This window comes from Colobus angolensis, unplaced genomic scaffold (assembly GCF_000951035.1).
Source record: "Colobus angolensis palliatus isolate OR3802 unplaced genomic scaffold, Cang.pa_1.0 Scaffold9, whole genome shotgun sequence".
Classification (NCBI taxonomy): domain Eukaryota; kingdom Metazoa; phylum Chordata; class Mammalia; order Primates; family Cercopithecidae; genus Colobus; species Colobus angolensis.
The window spans coordinates 11,587,578-11,611,694 of NW_012122931.1; the positions used below are offsets into that span (position 1 = coordinate 11,587,578).

General features: G+C 37.6%; 1 protein-coding gene and 1 pseudogene across 1 annotated transcript in view; one reads left to right on the forward strand and one right to left on the reverse strand.

The window, feature by feature from the left end:
* The window catches only part of DENND1A (DENN/MADD domain containing 1A), a 497,552-nt gene that overhangs the window by 24,169 nt on the left and 449,266 nt on the right, over positions 1 to 24,117 (forward strand). The gene's annotated exons all lie outside the window — the stretch shown is intronic.
* Positions 12,798 to 13,440, reverse strand: LOC105504118 (annotated as a pseudogene).

Below are 24,117 nucleotides of genomic sequence, written 5' to 3' on the forward strand. Positions count from 1 at the left end.
CCCTGCCAGGCTGGTCCTTCTGTGTGGGTGTCCTCTTCACTTTGGATTTTGACATCCCATGCATGGCTGCCATGCCCTTCCATGTTGTTCCTGCATAATCCTCCTCAGGATCTGACACCCTATCAGGTGGCCCCTGCATGGAAAGTTCCTTGCTCTGCTCAGGTGTTCTGACACCTCACACCAGATCATCTTTTAAGAGGGACACGCTTCTCAGACTGCATTGACACTGACACCCCCTGCCATGCAGCTGTTCCCTGTGGATGACTGCGTATCCCTGCTTGGGCTTTTTCTCCCCACATTAGCTCGCTCTCCTCTGTGGGCATCCTTGTCACAATTGGGTTCTGACACCCTATGTTAGATTACTTTAGACCGTATGGGCGCTCTTCTCGCACTGCTTGCACTCCGAGTCCCCATATTGTGCAAGCCCTCCTATGGGATGCCATCCTTACCTATTCTGGACTACTGTGGCTACTTCTCACCAAGTATGGATGTGTACCTCGACTTAAGGATTAAATTGTCAGTTAGGAAAAGAAAGTAAAGTCTAATTTCTTGATCTTTTCCTATCTTTTTTTCTCTCTTGTTATCCAATTAATTGCCATTGACTTAGTTCTGGCCTTCCTTATTCTTTCTGGGATTACTGCCACTTAATTGGTTTTCTTTTTTTTTGAGACAGAGTTTCGCTCTTGTTGCCCAGGCTGGAGTGCAATGGCATGATCTCGGCTCACCACAATCTCCGCCTCCTGCTTTCAAGGGATTCTCCTGCCTCAGCCTCCCGAGTAGCTGGGATTACAGGCATGTGTCACCATGCCTGGCTAATTTTTTTGTATTTTTAGTAGAGATGGGGTTTCTCCATGTTGGTCAGGCTGGTCTCGAACTCCTGACCTCAGGTGATCCGCCCGCCTCGGCCTCCCAAAGTGCTGGGATTATAGGCATGAGCCACCGTGCCTGGCCACTTAATTGGTTTTCTTAGCTGGAGTTTTTTTTTTTTTTGAGATGGAGTCTCGCTTTGTCACCCAGGCTGGAGTGCTGTGGCTGGATCTCAGCTCACTGCAAGCTCCGCCTCCCGGGTTCACGCCATTCTCCTGCCTCAGCCTCCCGAGTAGCTGGGACTACAGGCGCCGCCACGTCGCCCGGCTAGTTTTTTGTAGTTTTTAGTAGAGACGGGGTTTCACCGTGTTAGCCAGGATGGTCTCGATCTGACCTCGTGATCCGCCCATCTCAGCCTCCCAAAGTGCTGGGATTACAGGCTTGAGCCACCGCGCCCGGCCTCTTAGCTGGAGTCTTATCCCTTCCAACCCCTCTTCTGTCCTGCTGTCATAATGTGTGTGTTAAACAAATATAATCATACCAGTCTTCTGCTTAAACCTTATAATGCCTCTTCATTACCTATAGGGTAATGAAGATCTTAGCGTGGCACAGAAGGCGTCTCATCACTTGGCTGACCTCTCTTCCTTTGTCCCTCACCACTGCCTGTCATTGACCTTCTGTACTAGCTGAGCCACTTTAGTCTATTTTCTTCCATACCTTAGTGTCTGGTCTTTCTCTTTTCTGTACAATACTCTTTCTCCCTGTTTTCCTGGTTTATTTCCATTGTCCTTTGTAACTTAGACAAGGTGCCATCTCTTTTAGGAGGCCTGTAATCCTCCATTTTTTCCCTTACTGCCCCCTCTCTGCCACCCTTCACAGACTTGGTTAGATACACTCCCTTTTGGCACCCTGCATATTATATTATAATTGTCTTTTCTGTCATTCTTGAGGGCAGGAATCTTCTTGCTTGAATTCTCCCTTGAAGAATAATCCTATTCAGTAGGTAGCTAGCTAAATGAAGAGATATTAAAAATATCTCATTCAGTGGAATTTGTTATGTCCAAATAAGCAAGGCAATGTTAGTATCAGTTGTTTGTGAGGCATTTGAAATAGCTCCATTTACATAGAACTGGACATTATAATTGTATTTTTTAGAGTGGGGTTTTACCTATGGTTACATCTACTTCTGGAGTATCTCCAGGGACTTATCTTGTTTTTCTTAGCAAGGTAGAAAAGAGATTTAGAGTATATCAAGGATTGGTTCATTATCTTCTATTTCCCATCCACTTCATTTATTACCACTTTGCATGCAGTAGGCTGTGGCAATGTCTGGTACTGTCTCGGTAGCTGATGAGATAAAGATATATTCGACCACGAGACAGAAGAAGAGAGAGAAACTTCATTTGAATTGGTAACCATTTGCTTAAATTGATTAAATTAGTTGCTTCATTTTTTATTTTATTTAATTTATTTTTATTTTTATTTTTTTTTTGAGAGAGAATCTCACTCTGTCATCCAGGCTGGAGTGCAATGGCGTATTCTCAGCTCATTGTACCCTCCGTGTCCCGGGTTCAAGTGATTCTCCTGCCTCAGCCTCCCGAGTAGGTGGGACTGCAGGTGCCTGCCACCACACCCGGCTAATTTTGTATTTTTAGTGGAGATAGGTTTCACCATGTTGGCCAGACTGGTCTCAAACTCCTGACCTCAGGTGATCCACCCACGTCAGCCTCCCAAAGTGCTGGGATTACAGACGTGAACTACCATGCCCAGCTTCCTTTTTTATTTTTTAATTTTACTTTGCTTTCTGGGTCATTTTGAATTTTATTTTTAAATTTGAGACAAAATATTAAACATCTGGGTCCTATTACATGTAGAAGTTATTCACAAATGTTGTGATTGGGATCAAGGAACAGTCTGAAGTTCCTGGGCAGGAGAATCAGCTGATGGCTAGGATGAATGTTGCCATTTGTGTTGAGAGACCAGCAAGGTTGATTTTTGCCAGCAGAAATGTACTAAGAATGATCTTGCTTAAAATGAGATAATGCAGTGGATTAAAAATAGATTTGTAAATGCTTTCATCTGCCTCAGTTATTGCTGCCTAATATTTGTTTCACCCACAGTTTCTCTTTTCCTGCAAATTATATGTACAGTGTGAGTGACTTTCTAAAGGTGATGATATATGCTAATATATACTAATATTCTAAAGGTAATGATATATGTTATTTTTTTCCCATGAAAATATCTTAGAAGTAGGTGTATCGTAATAGTTACCTAAAAGAAATGCTTCTTAATCTGAGAAATTGTCCAGCCCATTGAGAGGAACAATAGCTTTTTTGAGAGGCTGGCATCTCAAGATAGAAAGATGTCTCTAAGTATTGCCCTTGAGTGCTACTGAATGATTTCTTTACTGGTCTCTACTAAAAATAATAAAATTAGCTGGATGTGGTGGTGTGCCCCTGTAATCCCAGTTACTGGAGAGGCTGAGGCAAGGGAATGGCTTTAACCCAGGCAGTGGAGGTTGCAGTGAGCTGAGATCATGCCACTGCATTCTAGCCTGGGTGACAGAGTAGGATTCCATCTCAAGAAAAAAAAGAAAAGAAAGAAAGAAAAACAATTTAAAAAGAAAAATATTTGGAGATTTTTTCTTTCTTTTTAAAAACTAGTTGCACTGTTATCAGCCAATGCTTTTGAGCTGTGTCAGGCTATTAAAATGCAGATTTATAGGGTGATGTTTTCAGGATGTTCCTGAGAATCAGTCCTGAGTTTCAGTATTCTCTATGCTGTTGTGGTGGATAAGGTGAACATTCTTATTTTTAATTGCCTAGCTTTCCTAAATGTTTAACTGAGGCCCATCGCATAAGTGCACTGGGAATGTGCTGTTATATTCATTAGCATGGCTTTGGATGGCCTGAGTCCATGACAGACTGGCTTTCTTCATATACTTATTCATAAATTCAAACAAGTCTTTGAGGGACTACTTAATGCTATGGATATAAATAAAACACTTTCTTTTTAAGGAGTTTACATCTGATGAGGGAAGTAAATAATCAACCAGTAGCCATACATTATTTGGGATAAATAGAGACAGGCACACAGTGCTGTGGGCAGCTCAGCAGAGGGAGCAGGGAGCAAACAGTTTTATACCCAGTTGCTATGGAAATCTATTTATCCTCAGCCTCTCCCAAGGCCCCCACAAGTGCCATCCTTACATCAGCAGCTCAGACCCCTCAGTCTCCGGAACTAAATCAGGCTTAGGTGAGGATAAGAAACTTAGATATGACTTCTTAAGTAGAGCTTCTCAAGTACAGGCCCTCTTAGTTTGTAAACTAAAGAGAGAAGTTATCTTCTCCCCAGCCCCTCCCACCACCACTCTTCCCCAGCGTGTAATGGCGGGACAGGCAGAAGATAACCGCCCAAGACACTGATCGTTTAAAAGGGGGCCACATTGGAGCACATAGCACTCCGTAGCGGTTCCCAAATACGGCCGGGCAACTGTTGGAAGTTTCCTGATGGAGACTCAGTCCTGCTCTGGCCTGAGTGGCTCACCATGGCTCTTAATTGTACCTTCTGGGCTTTTGGATTCTGAATCATCCTTCTTTAAATAAAAGAGAAGCTGTGTTAGCAACTGAGTAGTTTCCTCAGCCTGCTTCTGGAAAGTTTAGTGATTCAACAGCCTATTGTTTTTTCATTTATATTTTCTTTGTTCCTTTCAGTCCAGGCTGGGTGTGTTTCTCCCCATATGAGACTCTTAAAAACTCCTTTGTTGTCCTGTGAATCTGTTGGAGTTTACTCCTTGACATAATATTCATACCCACAAATGTCTTTAAGATAAGCCCTCCTTTTCTACTTTGGTTTTCTAGGGAGACTACTGAGGAACAACAGTTGTAAGCTTCTTAGAAGCCCTGTTGTTTAACTGAATGGTTCTCTATGGTACCACCTTAGATCTTTTGGAGGTCTTACAAAGAATTTTAAAATCACCCCCTTAGCTTTTTCTTATCCTAAGAGTACGCTGGATTTGATCTTTACCCAGAGGCCATTTCTTAATTTTAACACCATTTATTGTCTGGAGAGGCTAGAAATGAGTAAACAAATTGAGTTCTATACATAGAATAATAGTAATAAAAAGGAACAAAGTATTGCTATACTCAACAACATGGATGGATCTCAACATAATTATCTTGAGTGAAAGAAGCCAGACAAAAAGAGTACATACTTTCTGATTCCATTTATATAAAAGCCTAGAAAGTACAAACTAATCTTTAGTGACAGAAAGCACACCAGTGGTTCCCTAGGGATGGGTGGTGGGGAGTGCAGTGGGAGGGATAGATTACAGAGGAGCACAAAGAAACTTTTGGGGTTGACTGATTGTGGTGATGGTTTAAGGGATGTACACATATGCCAGAACTCATCAAATTATACACTTCCATGCCTGTGTTTTCTTATTTTTTTTTCATTCTTGTGTTGAAGATGTGTCTCTTGAAAGCAATACATAGTTGGATCTTTTAAAATCCAGTCGTCTTACCTGTATTTTTTTTTACTGGAAATGCTTTTTGTGCTTCATTTTTTTATTCCTTTCTTTTGGATTATTTAAGCATTTTCATCATTCAGTTTTTTTCCCTTTTATTATTTGAGACTTAAATACTATTTCTGTGCCTTTAACTGATACACTGAAAATAATGGTGGCTATGACTTAGTAGGGCTTATTCTATACCAGTCATTGTTTTATATCTTTACATATATTAACTCATTTAATCCTCACAAAAACCCTATGGGATAGATACTGTTACTGTCTCAGTTTTACAGATGGGGAAACCATGGCATGGTGAGCTTATGTAATCTGTCCAAGGCCACAGAGCTATCAAGTAGTAGAGCTGGGATTTGAACCCAGGTCATGTGCTTTCAGTGTCCATAATGTTAACTAATACAGGCATACCTCAGAGATATTGCAGGTTCAGTTTAGTTGCAGACTACAATAAAGTGAGTAGCGCAGTAAAGTGAGTCACAAATTGTTTTGGTTTCCCAATGCATGTAAAGTTATGTTTATACTCTACTATTGTCTATTAATTGTATAATAGCGTTATGTTTAAAAAGGTACATATCATGATTTAAAAATATTGCTAAAAATTGCTAACAATCAACTTGTAATCTTTTTTTTTTTGGAGAGGGAGTCTAGCTCTTTCGCTCAGGCTGGAGTGCAGTGGCGCGATCTCGGCTCACTGCAAGCTCCGCCTCCCGGGTTTACGCCATTCTCCTGCCTCAGCCTCCCGAGTAGCTGGGACTACATGCGCCCGCCATCTCGCCCGGCTAGTTTTTTGTATTTTTTAGTAGAGACGGGGTTTCACCATGTAGCTCAGGATGGTCTCGATCTCCTGACCTCGTGATCCACCCGTCTTGGCCTCCCAAAGTGCTGGGATTACAGGCTTGAGCCACCGCGCCCGGCCGAACTTGTAATCTTTTTGATCACAGAGGATCTTGTCTAAATGTTGATGGCTACCGACTGGTCAGGACAGTGGCCACTGAAGGCTGGGATGGCTGTGGTATTTTTTAAAAATAAGACAGCAATGAAGTTTGCTGCATGGATTGACTCTTCCTTTCACGGAAAGATGACTCTGCAGGATGTGATGCTCTTTCATAGCATTTTACCCCTAGTCGAACTCCTTTTAGAATCGGAAACCTCTCAAATGCTCTTTCTGGATTATCAACCAGGTTTGTGTAATATTATAAATCCTTTCTTGTCATTTCAACAATGTTTACAGCATTTTTACCAAGAGTAGTTTCCATCTCAAGAAAGGACATTCCTTGCTCTTTTGTAAGAAGCAACTTCTCATGCATTCAGATTTTATCAGGAGATCACAGCAATTCATTTCCATTTTCAGGTTCTGCTTTTAGTTCTGGTTCTCTTGCAGCTTCTGTCACATCTGCATTAATTCCTCCACTGAAGTCTTAAATACCTCAGTGTCATCCATGAGGGTTGGAATTAGCTTCTTCCAAACTCTTGTTAATGTTGGTATTTTGACCTCCCACAAATCACAGATGTTCTTAATGGCATCTAGAATGGTGAATTCTTTCCAGAAGGTTTTCAATTTACTTTGCCCAAACCCATCAGAGGAATTACTGTCTATTGCAGCTATAGCCTTCTGTGTTTCTCAGATTTCAAAGTCAAAATTACTCCTTGATCCAGGGGCTGCAGAATGGATGTTGTGTTAGCAGGCATGACAACAACCTTCATCTCCTTGTATATCTCCATCAGAGCTCTTGGATGACCAGGTGCATTGTCTTTTTTTCTGAGCAGTAGGTTTCAACAGTGGGTTTAAACTATATTATTTTGGTGCAAAAGTAATTGTGGTTTATGTCATTACTCAATGGCAAAAACCAGAATAATTTTTGCACCAACCTAAATAGTAATGCATGCTGTAAAATGATGTGCTGTCATCCAGGCTTTGTTGTTCCATTTATAGAGCACAGGCAGAGTAGATTTAGCATAATATTATACTTAAGAACTCTAGAATTTTCAGAATGGTCGATGAGCATTGGTTTCAATTTAAAGTCACCAGCTGCATTAGCCCCTAACAAAAGATTTATCCTGTCCTTTGAAACTGGTTTTGACATCTCTTTTCTAGCTATGAAAGTCCTAGATGGCATTTTCTTCTGATATCAGGTGGTTTCATCTACATTGAAAATCTGTTGTTAGTGTAGCCACCTTTATCAGTGATCTTATCTTGAACTTCTGGATAACTTGTTGCAGCTTCTACATCAGGATTTGCAGCTTCGCCTTGCACTTTTTTATGTTATGGAGATGGCTTTTTTCCTTAAACCTCATGAACCAGCCTCTGCTAGTCAAACTCTTCTGCAGCTTCTTCACCTCCCTCAACCTTCATAGAATTGAAGAGAGTCAGGGCCTTGATGTGGATCAGGCTTTCGTGTAAGGGAATGTTGTGGCTGGTTTGATCTGTCCAGACCACTGAAACTTTCATGTATCAACAATCAGGCTGTTTCACTTCATTATCATTCATGTGTCACTGAAGTAGTACTTTTCATTTCCTTCAAGAACCTTTCCTTGTCATTCGCAATTGGGCTGTTTGGTACAAGAAGACTAACTTTGAGCCTATCTTGACTTTCAATATGCCTTCCTCACTACTAAGCTTAATTATGTCTAGCTTTTGATTTAAAGACATGCAGCTCCTCCTTTTGGTTGAACACTCAGAGGCCATTGTAGGGTGAATTATTGGCCTAATGTCAATATTATTGTGTCTCAAGGAACAGGGAGGCCCAAGGAAGAGAAAGATGGGAGAATGGCTGGTTGGAGGAACAGTCAGAACACACTCACATTTATTGATGAAGTTTGCCATCTTATATGGGCATGGTTTATGGCACCCCAAAACAATTACAACAGTAACATCAAAGATCGTTGATCACCGATCATCATAACAGATGTAATAATAATTTAAAAAGTTTGAAATATTACCAAAAATTACCAAAATGTGACACAGAGACATGAAATGACTTGCTCTATCCAGGGTTGTCATACACTTTCAATTTATTAAAAAAAAAGCAATATCTATGAAGTGCAATAAAACAAAGTATGCCCATACAAATCAACAGTTTCTGAGAAATTTTTGCATGTTTATGTAACTTTAATTGGCATCTTTACCCTCCTCCTGGACAATACAAGATAGTATATTGTTTTAACTTTAATCATTCCCCTCCTTGTTTATATGTTTTTATTGTTGTGTATTTTACTTTAAACCTGTAAGATAATTATTGATTTTTTTTATATAACCAATGCTTTAGATTTGTCTGTGTATTTTCTGTTTTCTTTGTTCTTTATTTTTTATTTTTTATTTTTTTCAGATGAAGTCTCATTCTGTTGCCCAAACTGGAGTTTAGTTGGGTGGTCTCAGCTCACTGCAACCTCCGCCTCCTGGTTCAAACAATTCTCCTGTCTCAGCCTCCCAAGTAGCTGGTATTACAGGCACATGCCACCACACCCAGCTAATTTCTGTATTTTCAGTAGAGACAGGGTTTTGCCATGTTGGTCAGGCTGGTCTCGAACTCCTGCCTTCAAGTGATCTGGCCGCCTTGGCCTCCCAAAGTGCTGGGATTATAGGCGTGAGCCACTGTGCCTGGCCATTTTCTTTGTTCTTTATGTCTTCTTGCATGTCAAGAGTTTTTTCATCTGGGCTGATCTTCTTACTTGAATAACATTCTTTGTTAGGGCAAATATCTTAGTTTTGTTTATCTGAAAATGTCCTTATTCTAATGTCATATTGGAGATGTCATTTCATTGTCTTCTGGCTTCTGATGTTGCTGTCAAAGTCCCTTTCCATTATAATTAATATTTTTGTGTCTTGTTTTCTAGTTTAGCAATGATATTTGTCGAGCAGTGGAGTTTTCTTCTTATGTATCTTGGTTAGGACCAGCTGTTTGAATCTGAGGACTTAGAACTTCTTTTTCTTTTGGAACTTTGATTACACATATGTCTGACATTCTCTTTTTGTCCTTTACAGTTTTAAACCATTCTTTTTGTGTGTTTTCAATCTGTTTCTCTCTGATACATTCAATAACTTCTTCAGGTCTTTCTTCCAGTTTACTAGATCTCTCTTCAGCTGTGTCTAATTGCTGTTAAAACCATCCATTTATGGCCAGGCACAGTGGCACACCCCTGTAATCCTGGCACTTTGGAAGACCAACGTGAAAGGATTGCTTGAGGCCAGGAATTCGAGATCAGCCTGGGCAAATAGTGAGACCCTGTCTCTACAAAAATGAAAACAAACAACCCATTGATTTAGTGTTTAATTTTAATTATTTTTAATAGGTTTCTTGAGATATAATTCATAAACCACACAATTTGCCCATTAATAATTAATGGTTTTGGTGTATTACTTAAATTGTGGAGGTATATGTGTATATATAAAACAAAATTTGCTGTTTTAAATATTTTTAAGTGTAAATTTAGTGATATTAATTATATTTATACTGTTGTGCAGCCATCACCACTATCTGTTATTAAAATCTTTTCATCACCTCAAATAAAAACTTTGCAATCATTAACAGTAATTTCCCATTTTCCCCTCCTTCCTAACCTCTGGTAACCTCTAACCTACTTTCTTTCTTGATGAATTTGCCTATTCTAGGTTCCTCATATAAGTGGATCATATGTTATTTATCCTTTTCTGTCTGGTTTATTTCACTTACCCTAATGTTTTCAAGGTTTATCCATGTTGTAGTATGTATCAGAACTTCATTCCTCTTTGTAGCTGAATACTTATCCATTAGATGTATATACTGCATGTTGTTTATCCATTCATCTGTTGATGGACAATTTGGTTGTCTCCACCTTTTGGCAGTTGTGAATAATGCTGCAGTCAACAATGCCATTCATTGTTGGTATATGTTTGCATTTCTGCTTTCAATTCCTTTGGGTATATACCTAGGAATGGCATTGCTGGATCATACAGTAATTCTGGTTTTTTTTTTTGGAAAACTGCCAAGCTGTTTTCCATAACAGCTGCACCATTTTATATAGCCACCAGCAATGTGTGAGGTTCCAATTTCTCCACATTCTTGTCAGTGGATACTGTTGTCTATCTCTTATTATAGCCATTCTAGTGGGGGTGAAGTGACATATCATTGTTATTTTGATTTGCCTTTCTCTAATGCCTAATTATATTGAGCATCTTTTAGTGTGCTTCTTGTATATTTTCCATGGAGAAATATCTATCCAGTGACTGGGTCTTTTAAAAAATTACTGGGTTATAAATGTTCTTTATATATTCTAGATACAAACCTCTTATCAGATATATGACTTGCAGGTACTTTCTCCCACTTTGTAGGTTAACTTTTCTCTTTCTTGATTGTGTCATCTGAAACAGAAGTTTTCATTTCAGTGAAATCTTATTTAATATTTCTTTTGTTGTTTGTGCTCTAGTGTGGTACCTAAGAAACCATTGCCCATTCTAAAGTTACAATGATTTATTTCTGTATTTTCTTCTAAGTTTGTTTGTTTGTTTGTTTGTTTTTTAGGTTTTAGCTCTTACATTTGGGTCTATAATCCATTCCTTTTTTTTTTTTTGAGACAGGTTCTCACTTGGTCACCCAGGCTGGAATACAGTGGCATGATCTTAGCTCACTGCAGCCCCAACTTCCCAGGCTCAAACAATCTTCCCGCCTCTGCTTTGCAAGTAGCTGGAACTACAGGTGTATGCCACCACACCCACCTAATTTTTTAGGGGGTGTATAGGGAGAGACGAGGTTTTGCTGTGTTGACCAGGCTGGTCTTGAACTCCTGGCCTCAAGCGATTCTTCTGCCTCAGCTTCCCAAAGTGCTGGGATTAAAGGCATGAAGTACTATCCCCAGCCTACAATCCAAATCGAGTTGATTTTTATATGTGCTTATAAGGAAGGAGTCTAACTTTATTCTTTCAAATATAGATGGTCAATTGCCCCTGCACCTTCTGTTGAAAAGTATTAATTCTCCATTGAGTTGTTTTGGTTTCCTTGCTACCCAGGCTGGAGTGTAGTGGCACAACCTTGGCTCACTGCAACCTCTGCCTCCTGGGTTCAAGAGATTCTTGTGTCTCAGCCTCCTGAGTAGCTGGGATTACAGGTGTGTGCCAGCATGCCCAACTGACTTTTTGTATTTTCGGTAGAGATGGTGTTTCACCATGTTGGCCAGCCTGGTCTTGAACTACTGACTTCAAGTGATCTGCCCACCTCAGCCTCCCAAAGTGCTGGGATTACAGGCATAAGCCACCGTGCCTGGCATCTTGTTGAAAATTAATTGACAATTGCAAATATTTATTTCTGGACTCTGAATCCTATTCTTTTCCTAATGCTGTACTATACTGTCTTGATTACTGTAGATTTGTAGTAAATTTAAAATGGAGAAGTATGAGTCCTCCAATTTTGTTCTTTTTAAAGATTGTTTTACTATTCTGGGTCCCTTGCATCTCCATATGAATTTTAGTATTAGCTTATCAATTTCTGCAAAAAGCCCAGCTGAGATTTTGGTAGGGATTTAATTGAATCTGTAGATTCATTTGGGGAGGATTGTCAGCTTAACAATATTGTGTTCCAATCCATGAACGTAGGATATCTTTCCATTTATTAAGGTAATGTTTAGGGTTTTTTTCCACATAATGTTTTGTAGTTTTCGGAGTATAAGTTTTACAATTCTCTTGTTAGATTTACTCCTGTTTTTCTTAATCGATGTTATTGTAAATGGAAACTTTGAATTTCATTTTTGTATTGTTCTTTGTTAGTGTATAGAAATAGAATTGATTTTTAAAAATATTGATCTATTATCCTGCAGATTTGATGAACTAGTTTATTAGTTCTAATAGTTTTTTAGTGAATTTCTTAGGATTTTCGTTGTGTAAGATTACATAATGTACAAATCAAGATAGTACTACTTCTTCCTTTCCATTCTTGATGACTTTTATTTCTTTTTCATACCTAATTGCCCTGGCTAGAACCTCCAATACAGTGTTGAATAGAAGTAGCAGAAATGAATATTCTTTTCTTCGTCCTCATCTTAAAGAGAAATATTTAGTCTTTTGGCATAATTATGATATTAATTATAAGTTTTTTAGATGCCCTTTATCAGCTTGATGAAGTTCAATTTTGTTTCTAGGTTGTTGAATTTTTTTATTATGAAAGGATGTTGGATTTTGTCAGATGCTTTTTCTGTGTCTTTTGAGATGACTGTGTGATTTTTGTTCATCATTCTCTAGATATCACTTATTACATTAATCTATTTTTGGATGTTAAACCAACCTTGCATTATTGTTTTTAAAAATTCTATCATAAGTACTTTATTTTAACTAGAAGATACAATCTCCAAGGAATTTCATGGTTTAAAAAGCTACAATTACATCATGTTGTAACTACATAAAACAGTGCTGTAATGGAACTACTTGACTTTGATTATATACATTTTTGCACAGCCCTATGGAATCTACGTAAAGGAATATTTTCGCCCTTTGCTCCAATTAATTGTTCTCATATAGAAATTGCTTTATATTCCAGTATATCCAGAATGGTAAAATAACAAGTCCACTGATGTTGCTGAAAGTCGCTCCAGGCATATGGGCCATACCTGCTATGGTCTTTCTCCACTCAGTGGTATTGACAGTGCTTCAAGTTATGCTCCTAGAAAACTAGAAATTGTAATGATCTGGAGACTATGCTCCCAAATGGCTGTAATTCCATTTCTGCTGAAAACTCTAAGCTATGCTTTTGAGATTTGGTTCTAACAAACATAAGGTACAGTGGTAAAAGTAGACAAAATGACTGCAAATAAAAATGTTTCCAACACCAACTGTATTAGCTCCATATGGAACAAAAATTACACTGAAGGAGAAACAGGACAAAAGAAGGTAGATACAGCATTTCAAAAATCAAGTTACCTTGTGTGATAATGAACTTTTTAGAAGATGCATTTGGTTTCACTACTAAATATAATACTAGATTGACAGCAGCTACAAAACCAGAACATATGTACAACCATGTCAAGTGTGTTTACAATATTGAGAAGTTCTCCAAGAAGAATGATGGAATGAAGACACTTAGGATAATTGAAAATATGCATAAAATATGGGTATAAAGTAGTTTTTTGATGTCAGTATCTTTCATAGTGTTTTCTTGAGTGGCTATCTCTCTTGCTGAGGAAGGGACCTGGGGAACTACTGCATCCTACTATTATGGGAAGGGCAGTCCTGGCTCTAATGCAAGCACCCAATCTTGCATTCTTAGGATAAATCTCACTTGGTCATGGTGTGTAATCCTTTTTTTGTGTTGCTAGATTTGGTTTGCTACTATTAATATATTGAGTATTTTTGCATTTTTAGTTTTCTTATATTTGTTTGCTTTTGGTGTCAGCATAATACAGGCCTTACAGAATGAATCGGAAAGTTTTTTTCTTCATATTTTAGTTTTTGAAAGAGTTTATGAAGAATTGGTATTCCTTCTTCTTTAAATGTTAATAGAATTCTCTAGTAAAGTCATCTGAGTTTGTCTGTTTTGTTGGGAAGTTTTCAAATTAGTAATTCAATCTCTTGCTATAGGTCTATTCAGATTTTCTATTTCTTCTTGACTCAGTTTTAGTAGTTTGTATTTTTCTAGGGATTTGTCCATTTCATATATCTAATTTGTTGGCACACATTTGTTCATAGCATTCTCTCTCTCTCCCTCTCTCTTTTTTTTTTTTTTCTGGTAAACCAGAAAACCTAGACAAATTCTGAAAGAGCTGTAACATTGATATTCTCTTAATCCTCTGTATTTCTGCAAATTTGGTCCTCATGGTTTTTTCTTCTACTTCTCACCTCTCATACATTGTACTTGCAGCCACTGCAAAGTAATTGTCATTTTCAGACGCTGTTTCTTTGTCTGAAATGTCTTTTCTCTTCCCCCATTGGAGGAATTGGTATTTATCTTCAAGATAATTTTCTTCATGCTGCCATCCCTGATTGTCCAGACAGACTCAGTCTTTCCTTCCTTTGAATTCCAGTGTACTTCTACACATCTGTCAACGCACTTGTTTCTTTCAAAGGACAGCTGAGCATCCTGTTCACCTTCTTTTCCCTAATGAGAAACGTGGGACTTAATACAAATTGTTTCTTGGGAATTGCATGTTTAATAAATGAATGAGGTATGAAACATTTCTTCTGAGCTCTCAACCTGTTTGGATGCCTGAAAAATATCTGAAATTCAAAATGTCTGAATTCTAACTCTTGATCTGCTCATTAAACTGAATGAAGCTCTGGTCTCCTTCCACTGAGCAGCACATTTAAAAAATCCAGTATGCAAACTAAAAACCTACTGCCTTAATCCTGGTCACCTGTCTTCGTGCTCACCGTCTGTATTCAATATATCAGAAAAATTTGATTGATTTACCTAAATGTCTTTAAAAACTAGGTATTTCTTCTCAACTATCATCATCCTAAACCTCTTTCTCACCTCCCCCCACCCCACCAAACCAACCTCATTCTCCCATTCCTTCAGGTTTCACTTCAGACATTAAATCATCCTTAGGGGGGAACCTTTTCAGATCCCCAAAGTAAGCTTGTTCTTACACTGTATGGTTTTGTGGCACTTATCATAGCTTATAGTTACGTTACTTGTGCGGTTATTCATTTGAGCTTTTGTACTGGACCTTAAACTCTGTGAGAGTAGAGATCTCCCAGTATTTTCTTCACCACTGTATGACCAGATTTCAATATTAAGAAGATTTAGTGAATATTTATGGAATGAACAAACCACTGAAAATTAGGTAATTTATGTGGAAATGCCTTTAAAATGACAATTACTGGAGAAACATTATTTTGATGATCTCTTAACATTTAAAATAACTGTGATTAGTTTATTGAATTTGTAATTTTTTGTTTGGGTGAAGAGAAATTCTAAATTCTCATGGTATTTAAGGGTGGATCATCTTGGATAGATCCACTTATTGCTAATTAGGCTTTGTTTACTGGGATTATGGAATTGGTATAACAATAACAAAGTGTAGGGTAGGGTCTCTCTGGAAAGCACTATATTACTTCCTTAATGACATCACCTTGGTAATGATCGCATTTGGTTTAAGATTTCACTTAGCACAAAATGGGATGCAGAAAGTCAAACTCTCGTATATATTCAAGTAAAGGTGATGACTTTCTTCACAACAGAGCAGAGATGAAATAGCTCCCACATTTGTTATTCTGAATGGAGCCTTGGGATGAAATTCCAAGCAGCAGAATGCCACTTAACATTCTGCATGCTATTTTGCTCTTTAGTAGCATAATTGTAAAATGAGGCAATAAAACCAGAAAAGATACAATATTTATACCTGTGTAGGCACTTCACATGTAAAATGTCACACAGGACTGTTTACTCCTTGCTAGTTATTTGGATAATGCTCCACCTGCCTAGTGACAGGAGGTGCTGAGTCTTGCATAAATCTTGGAAAGAAGGTTAGGGTTAATATGGTGAGTTCTTCAGTAGGAAAAAAATACAGCATATGTGATAATAATAATAATGGTGACTCTTTGATTACTATTTTTGTACCAGCACTGTGCTAGGCCCTTGGGAACAGAGTGTGACAAAGAGGGAGATAATATAAGTGAGTACCTTTCATGTGTCAGCTATTCTGCTATACATTTTACTTACAATATTTGTAAAACTTATAATCACTCTGCCAGGTAGGTGGTGTTATCTCCATGTATATATGACTGATTCTTGTTTATCTCATAAAAAATTCTAACGACCTCACTGGAGTTCTGTTATAATTATCATGTTTAAACTTTGGTGCTTTTTTTTAAGTTTAAATAGTCTGTTTTTTTTTTTTTTTGAGACAAAAAAAATTAATGAGAAGAGACAAAGAAACATCAAAGAGCTTTTTCCTCTGATTGCTGTGTTAGAACTTTTGCCTGAAAATAGGTTACATTCCTTCTGTTTTCAGCTGAATCCTCATTAACTTTACATTTTAATGATGTCCAGGGCAAATTACACCATTTATGGTCAGTACCTTAAAGGGATGCTTAAAGGGGACTTAAAAAATTTTTTTTTGAGTGATGGATGTATTTACTCCAGGAATATAAATTGATCCAGAATTCTTAAAAAAGAAAAAAAAAAAAAGACAAAAACCCTTGAAACATGGGGTTGGTGTTCCATTTCTAACTATTATAACAATTTAATTCAAAAGAAATTATTTTCATCTTAAAGTAAATTAATCATTAAAGAACATTTATACTATTTGGGAGTATGCAACTGAAACCAGTGTCCTACATTTATTTTTGAAAATAGTTTCAGTGTCTCTCAATTTTACTGCTTAGCTTCAGAAATAATTCATAGGTGGTAGATGCTCAATAGGAATAAATGAAGACAGCTTCTCCCAGTTATGAAAAAAACAAGGGTGATTGAAATGCTAATATGTTGATAGACAGATTGTATTTGCACAAGAATGAGGGAATCTGCTGTAAGGTGGAACTCTTCACAGGATTCCAAATTATTCAGTTTAAAAGAACAATATGAACTGCGGAGCTGTGCTTTCATTGTAAGCTTTGAATACTTAATTATTATTAGATGATAAATTGGAATAAAGTGTCGTGTTGTGTCAAATACTGTTTATTTCCTTAACAATTATTGGATAAGTGGATTAAGGGAAATCGGCCTGTCTGTTGAGGAAACTGTAATTATGAGAATGCCCCATCTAACATCAGGTATTTTATAAGGTTTGTACTCCTGTTTTTTACATGTGTTTAATTGAATCCCTTCTGTGTGCCAGGCAATGGGCTAATGTCCTTGTTAAGGCATTTTTGAATCCAAGGGGTGGAATTTCACTAAAACTAGCTCAGGAAGGGAGGGATAGAGGTGGAGAGGTCTGTTGTACAGTGAAGAACAGGAAGCAAAACCAGCTGGGCTTCATGAGGACCAACTGGAATTGGAAAGTCATGCTCCAGTGTGGCTTCATCTCTTTCATCATGGCTTTGCCTCTGCTGGCTTCCTTTGTTCACCACTTATCTTGGTAATGGTTCAAAGTGGTCTATATGATCTTTCAAGCTTGGCTTCCCACCGCTAACAGACACTTTTTGTCTGTGCCCAAGGTCGATTCGAGCATGTGACTCAGCCCAGACCTGGATGGTCCCTGTGGCCTCCAGGTGCTCTGCTGCACTGCCCCTTCCGTGTGAGCAGAATGAAACATGTCTGCATGGAAAAGATATGGCTCTTGCCTGTGTATGGCTTTTTGTGGAGATGATAATACAGCTAAAAAGATTGTTTCTACTTAAATGTGCTATGGACTTCCCTATAAATAAAATATTTCTGTTATCTGTGGTATTTGCAAACTGAGGAAACAGTGGGAGGGTTTGGGCACTGACACTGAGGGAGGGTGAAATGATTTTCTTTTAGAATGAGGTTTTCCTAGGTAGGGCTTCCTGAGGGTCTAAATCCATAATTGGATCCTACTTGCTACTGTACAAGGAAACTGAATGTAGAAGGAAAAAGAAATTTTCTTTGTTAGGTTTTCTTGTCCAGGTATTGCCTTGAATGATTGGCCAACATATCTAATGCAATTTAAGGACATTTGGGAAATCTTTGGGTCTGATCTATTGTGACTAATGATTCTTGATATGGCTATTTTTTTTTAACTTGCCCATATTTCAGTTTTCTAAGGCTTCAGTTAAAGCACTAGCAGATTCTGCAATTGCTCCTCAAGTATTATCATTTTTGTTATAACTGAGTATTGAAATTTAGCAAAGCTCGTGACTGTAACTTAACATTTGTTAAGCTTCTATTTGCTTTATATGTATATACATATTATATATGTACACACACATATATATACACATACACATACATATATATACAGATGAACAAGTATGTGTGTATTTTTTCTTATTCTTCCTGGAGCCCATAAGAGATTAATTATTGTCCTCATTTTATAAGTGTTACAAACCAAGGCACAGAAAGATGAAGTAACTTGCCTTAAGGTAATACAACTAGTAAGTAGTGGATTGTTGATTCGATTCTAGGCCTGTACTGTGCTGCCTCTGTCTATAGTAGCTCTGCTTAAGGTTAATGGTTAGGCTGTGTTTCTGGAATGCTCAACTTCTCTGTTGGAACAACGTTTTGCAATAGTATGGCTTGGTGAAATTCTGGTTCTGGTACAGCCAGTTTATAAGCTGTGTGATGATAGGATATACAAGCTGTTTCATATTTTTAATTTAAAAATGGGATTATTAAAACCATCATAGAGGTTTCATAGGAGGAATGAAAGAAATAGTACAGTCTTTTTGCCACAACATGTGCAGGAGCAGTGTCAGAATAATGTAGACATTACATTGGTTTATATGTTTTATGTCATCAGGTTGGATTAGCTGAAGTCAAAGTAGACTAGCACTGTTTTTCTTGGTCTTTACATTTGGGCAGGTTCTCAACTTTCTTAATTTTTTCCTTTTCTTTAGGAAAAGAAGTGCTGACCTTGAGGTTTAGGTTGAGATTGCCATTGATAGAGTCAGGGCTCCCAAATTGTGCTTTTAGCCTTTCTTTATATAGTGTTGAACAATAATTTTAAAATAGTTTGGTGTCTCAGTTTTCAGAAAACCTACATATGTATAACATTTTTATTCATACCTTAACCCTGGATAGTAGTATCTGGTTGAACAGTAATTTTAAAGTAGTTCGGTTTTTCAGTTTTCAGAACAACTACATATATATAATGTTTGTGTCCATACCTTACCCCTGGATAGATATCTGGTTGTTTCTGGGTTATTGCTAATGCAACAAGACTATTCTGAAGTTGTGTTTTCTCCTTTAACTTGACCTGGTTTGTTGAAAGATGCTCGATCCTCTTTGGAGCAGGCAAGGGGGTGCTAATTGTGAAGTATCTTTGTTGAGTGATGAGACACTGGTGTCTGTGAATGTAGCGGAATGGTGGGATCCCTTTGATTATTCTAATTGCAGAGAATCTAGGAACATAGAAAGCAGATGCAAAACATAAGATATACAGGCTTTATCCTTGGTTGGGAGGCGTTTAAATCCTGACCCTTTCTTGCCCAATAAACTGACTTGGACAAGGCACTTGACCTTTTTGGATCTCAGTTTTCTCATCAGTAATATGGAATACTATCCCCTGCCTATTTTATTATCTTGAGAATTTAATGGCATAAGAGATGTAATACTTTGAGGTATTCAGAGTACTTTCCTCATAGTAGGTATTCAATGTATGTTTAGTAGGAGAACTATAGAAGATAACAGAAATGTAGTTGTATTGTAGCCTATTTTATACAATAAATAATCCAAAACATTTTATATTATTATTTTTGTAAATTATTCTCTGTTAAATGAAACAGAAAGGGAATGAACTTCTTTTGAAAAAGTCTGGTAAATTTTGTAATGCGAATAAACAACTTTGATTTGTAAGATAACGTTAAAAATGATGTATAAAAAGATATACCTGTACACATTTTTCTGTATAGAAATTTGTTATATGCATTAACATTTTAGTAGTTCCTCAAATTTGAAATGAATAGCATATAACATTAAGTCACTTAAAAATTCTCTAATATGAAATATTAAAAACTTGGACTCAAACTATAATATATTTTACCTAACCACCTTTTTGGCCACCTTTCTTTCGGTATTTTATTATATATCCTCTCCTTTTTATTTTTGTAAAAAACTATATTAGCTTTTTTCTTCTTAACCACATTTTCCCCTCTATAATTTGATTGAAGAAATGAACTTGTGTTACTTTTTCTCTCATGGTAAGCCAAGTCTGGTGAATAAAATACCCATAGTCAAGAAATTTGTGTGAGCTTGGCTGCACTGTGAACTCCCTGATTTCCTTCAGTCTTGTTAATTCATATGCGAGCCCAGGGGTATTATTGCCCATTAGCCTTTCCTCATAGTTATTTTATGAAAGTGCACAGTTGATGTGAGAGTGTTGTGAAACCTCTGGAGACGGTGCCCTGGACATACTGAGGTAAATTTTGTTCAAGATCAACAGATAGCACCCTACCGTAATCTGCCAACAGCTTGTTTATCTAATTGTCAATAAAATTTCTGGTTCAGGAAAGAGTTTATGTTATCCTGAAACTTAACATACCATGTCCCCAGAACCAAGGAGAAATAATAATAGTAACTGCCAAGCACCTACTGTGTGTCAGACACCCTGCTGGATGCTTTACACATAGATCTTTTATTCTCAAATTCCGAGAAGCCCTTCTTCCTCATTTTATTGAGGGAGGTTAAGAAAATGACCCCTAACCATCCCACTTTTGCCAGGCTTCATAGCTGAAGCTCTCCCCACTTTTATATAGCATATGTACCATATACCACTTTTTACCATATCCTCAGGAAATCCAAAGGACCTAACGGAAGTCAGAATGTATTGTGAGGGAAAGTTAGTGATTCTTTTCTACTAATTTTTTTTCTATCGGAGTGAATGAAGTGTGTGGTGGAAAAGTATGTTTTGAGAGTTTTTGCAGTAGAAAGGTACTTAGGTTTTTGCAATTTTTTTTTTTCCTGGAAATCAAGAGGAAAATGCAGATATCCAAGATAAAGAGTTAGGGAAACTAATAGTAGTTTGTGGATAGGGTCTAGATGAACTAGACTTCTGGAAGGATCCTTTGATTTTTGAAGTGTATTATTATGATTGGATAGTTGTGTGTGGTGGTGGTGAGGGCTGTGATGAGTGTGCTTGACCATTATAAAACTACCTTCATTACTAGAGGGACACAGATTCCCCCCACCTCTCCCATGATTGTGTTGTTGAAAGCCTTCTTTTATCAATTTGCTGCCATATGTGTTTGTGAAAATCAGCTGCGTTGTAAAAATTCTTACTTCCTGGAAACCAGAAACCCATTCAGCTAGTGTCCCTACCCTGACCACTTCCTCTTCGTTATTTCTAAATGACAGTGCTATTCCAGTAGCATTCCGGGCGTTCATCTAGCTAGGATTCCTTTTTCACGTTTGCTATTTGGTGCATTTTCTCCTGTTTTATTTTGTTTCTTTGTCCTGATTAGTTCACCAAGTATAATAGAAGAGACATTTGCTTTGTTTTTTTTCCTCTAGAGCAAGTTATTTTAGAGGGAGAGTTTACCAGTGGTAAGAGCTGTTTATGTCCTAAGCGATTGATTTGTAATTAATGTTGCCTGGGCTCTTGCCTGTTGGCAGAATTGGTAACAGCTTGCAGTATTTTTTAAATTCTCTTTTCTTTTTGGTATTTTGACAATGTCATTCATATCTCATGAAAAACTACCTCAGACAGGTTAAATGTGTTAAAACATGGAACGAAAAGGATGGAAGGAGACCCAGTGCTGCCTAGAAACCTTGATCTTTTGCCAAAGTATTTAAACAATTTAGTGTTTTGGTTTCCTAGCTCCAAGCTGCTTCTCAAATCCCTTGCTAATTAATCCAGTTAATGCTTTGTAGACTTACTATATGCGGTGCTTTGGCTTGCTCGTCTATCATTGAGAAGTCGTTTTGTTTCTTGGAGAAAACCTAAGCTCTGTTCTGGTGCAGAGCTATATACAGGGCTTATGACGTGTGAGTAGTTTGGGGCCTTTAAAATCCCTATGCGTGTGTATATATGTAAGCTTACATACACATGTTCTCTGCGTTTCATAGTCCTTAGGCTTAAAATTTTAAAATAAAAAAAGACACAAAGTAGAAAATAGAAATCAGGTATTTCACAGCAAACCAGTGAACTGATTGAAAGCTGCCTCTGCTACTTGCTTTGTTAATTGTGCAAATTATTTGATGTCTCTAAGCCTCAATTTCCTCATCTGTAAAATGGGGGAAAATAATTTATACCTCCTCATAGTATTGTTGTGAAGATGAAGTGAGTTTCTTATATACTTAGCAAGTGTCCAGAACACAGTAAAGCTCAGTAAATGTTGACTGCTTTTATTATTCTTTTGTGACCCTTATGTGTTGAATAAATTAACTTCTTTTGGTGCTTGCTGAATTGCAGAGGATTTATCTGTTTTCTTTTGGCAAAGATATATCAAATGTCTCAATTTGTATCAAGGATTTAAAAATCAAGCATTTGTCCATATAACAGTAGTGATAATAAAAAATAGACAACTGTATTCTCTTTGAGCCTGTTTTTTTTTTTTGAGACAGAGTCTCGTTGTTTCGCCAGGCTGGAGTGCAGCGGCGGGATCTCGGCTTCCTGCAACCCCCCGCCTCTCACGTTCAAGCAATTCTCCTGTCTCAGCCTCCCGAGTAGCTGGGACTACAAGCATGTGCCACCATGCCCAGCTAATTTTTGTATTGTTAGAGATGGGGTTTCAGTGTGTTGGCCAGGATGGTCTCGATCTCTTGACCTTGTGATCTGCCCATCTTGGCCTTCCAAAGTGCTGGGATTATAGGCATGAACCACCATGCCCGGCCTGAACCTGGTTTTAAGACCCATTGGTGTGAGTTATCAATACAAAAGATCTTCCTAAAATCTGAAAAGTGAATATCTCTCATTTGCTTACTGGAAAACTTAGGTGCAGAAAAATATATGGACTATTTCTTTTTCCCAGTGAAATAATTAAATCAAACATGGAGGCAAATTCAGGAATATTTACTGCTAGTGAAGCTCATGATGACTTTTTTTTTTTACTAACCATTTCTGAAATTTATATATTATGCCTAAAAAAGCTCAGTATGTCCTGGGAATTAGGAATTGACAGGGTTCTCATTTGATCATTATAGGAAATTTCACATTTTCCCCCCCAAGGAATTTGTGGAGAAAAAAATTGTCTGCCAAAAAGTGTAAAATTCTAATTTTTTCCAGCTAATTGTTTTTGTTTTTATGTTTAGAAAAACTTTTTTTATAACATAAAAAAAGGAACAAACAGGAAAATGCAGAAATACAAGTTAACAGCTTGATAAATTATCACAAAGTTAAAACATCCAGGTCAAGACATAGAACATTAATAAGCATCTTGCCAGTCATCCTTATGTGTCTTTCCAAACACTACTCCCTCAATTAGAGAACCATTACCTTTTGTTTTTTTCTTTCCTTTCCTTTTTTTTTGAGATGAGGTCTCACTGTTGTTCAGACCGGAGTGCAGTGGCACAATCATAGCACACTGTAGCCTCAAACTCCTGGGCTCAGAGGACCCTCCTACTTCAACTTCCTGAGTAGTCGTTACTACAGGCATGCACTGCTCCCCCAGACCCCCAACCTGGCTAATTTCCTGCCGTGCTGCCCAGGCTAGTCTTGAACTCCTGGGCTCAAATGGTCTTCCCACCTCAACCTCCTGAGTACCTATGATTATAGTGTGAGCCAATGTGCCCAGCTAAAACCATTATCTTAACTTCTAATAACATTGATCATTTTTACCTGTTGTTGAACATATATACATGGAGTTATATAGATGGAGTCATGAGTATATTTAATATTTTACTTGGTTTCTTTTGCTCAACAATTATATTTGTGAGATTATCCTTGTTGTGTGCAACTGTGGTTTGCTCCTTTTCATTGCTATATGCTATTCCATAATATGAATATGCCACAATTGATCCATTCTACTGTCTGTAGACATTTATGCTTCCCCTTTGGTTTTGGTTATTTCAAATAATGCATCTGTGACATTATAGTGAATATATCTGGTGTTTATATACTCCCACTTTGGTATGTACATAGGAGTGAAATTTCTGGGTCATAGTGTATGTATATGTTTAGCATAAAATGCCAAGTTTTCCAATGTGGTGGAAATGATTTGCATCCTCATCTGCTGTGTGAGCTCCTCTTGCTCTATATCGTCACCAACACTTACTATTAAAGGTCTTTTTAATTTTAGCCATTCTGAATGAATGTGTAGTATATTTTGC